This window comes from Arachis ipaensis, chromosome B03 (genome assembly GCF_000816755.2).
Source record: "Arachis ipaensis cultivar K30076 chromosome B03, Araip1.1, whole genome shotgun sequence".
Lineage (NCBI taxonomy): Eukaryota > Viridiplantae > Streptophyta > Magnoliopsida > Fabales > Fabaceae > Arachis > Arachis ipaensis.
In genome coordinates this window covers 3476765-3478579 of record NC_029787.2, presented here as the reverse complement: position 1 = coordinate 3478579, position 1815 = coordinate 3476765, and positions in this window count along the sequence as shown.

The following is a 1815-nucleotide window of genomic DNA, read 5'->3' as shown; positions in this document are numbered from 1 at the left end:
TTGCATTAATAATCTCATCCATAATGGGAGGTGGGAATAATAAGAACTAGGCCTAAACGTGGTTGGATAATTAAAAGATTTAAAAGAATTGAATTGATGTACAAATATATTCAGTAATATAGTTGAAGTATGAGTAATGATTAGAGTACTACTTTATTTTTAATTATGTTTATAATTTTTAAATAAGTAAAAGTTTAAAGATATATTTACAGTAGTGTAATTTGCAAAAAAAATAAAAATAAAAATTTCTTATAAAAGGAAAAGATAGTTAGGAAAGAAAAAAAAAAAAGAATACAAAGTTTAACTTTATCTATCTTCACTAAGATTGCTTTATCTTTTTCTTCCTCTTTTGAATCTTTATTCCACACACACATACTAGTAAATTCTATTTTTCCTTATAAAAAAATTCATTGTATGTGGATAATTTAGAATTTGCTAATTAGTGTTAAGAAATAATTAAAAAAACACAAAATAATTAGGTAAAATATCAGTACATCAAAATCAAATTTATTGATTTAATGTATATCTCTAGTACCCATTTTATTTTGTTCATGAAATTAAATCCATACATTAATTTTCAACATTTAATGAAAATGACACTTCACATCTAATCTACTTCACTAGTATTGCAATCTTATTTGAATTCTAATTATAGAGAGTATCTACATCCAATTCCAACACAAACACAAACACATAACTCACTTCTATTTTATTTCAACTATGTTAAAAATACACATAAAATAAAATAAGTCTAAAATACACATGAAAATATAAAATTAGTCATTAATATAAATTACACATCAAAATACATAAATATATAAAATTAATTATTAATATAAAATATATATTAAAATAAATTAAATTATACATATATTTATATATAAATATATAATAGTTAATTTAGTAGATGATTTATAATATGCATATAGTATTTTTATTTTTATTTTTTTCTAAAAAATTGGATAAAACCCCGCATGTAGTTGTATTTATATAAAATTAATAGTCGAAAATCGTTAGATAACAATCTAATAAAATCTGTCAAATCATCTAACACTATCAACAATTCAACGTGAGTCTTTGTCAAAAAAGTATTTTTTTTGATAAAACGACAAATAGGTCTTTGGCATTTTGGCTTGCGGACATTTAAGTTTTCGAGAATTTGAAAATACATTTAAGTTTCTGACTTCCTTAAAATCTGGACATATCGATTCCTGATCTAGTTTGTCTTATTTTAAAAACTCTCCTATGTGTGCTTTTGTATATCGGCCAAGTCAGTGACAGACCCAAATAAACTGAGCGATTGATATGCCTAGATTTTGAGAAGTGTTATGGATCCGGCCCACGGATCCCACATCCTCTGGTCTCCGAACCCAGTTATTCGGGTCCGACCCGCGTTGCCCTTCTGGAAAGTCCAGAATCGGCCCATTAGAGCTTCTAACCAACAATCAAATTCAAATACTTCCTTTATCTTAACCAAATAAGATAAGATAAGATAATCACTATCAGGTAGGTCATTCACTCTACACACCTTATATCTCTCAGATCCATTATGACTTGAGCGTCAGAGTGTTTTTGCAGGTACCACCATCCATTGTTCTAGTCAAATAATCCGACATTCGCTTCGACCTGCAAATTTTTTATCTATCTCTCAACCTGTACCGGAGACATCCAGTACAAGAAAATTAAAGAATTAAATGTATTTTTAAATTTTTGAAGACTTAAATATTCGTGAACCAAAAAATGAACAACCTATTTATAATTTTTTTTAAATATTTCAGATACCTTTTTTCTTTTTCTTAATTTCGGATTAGAACG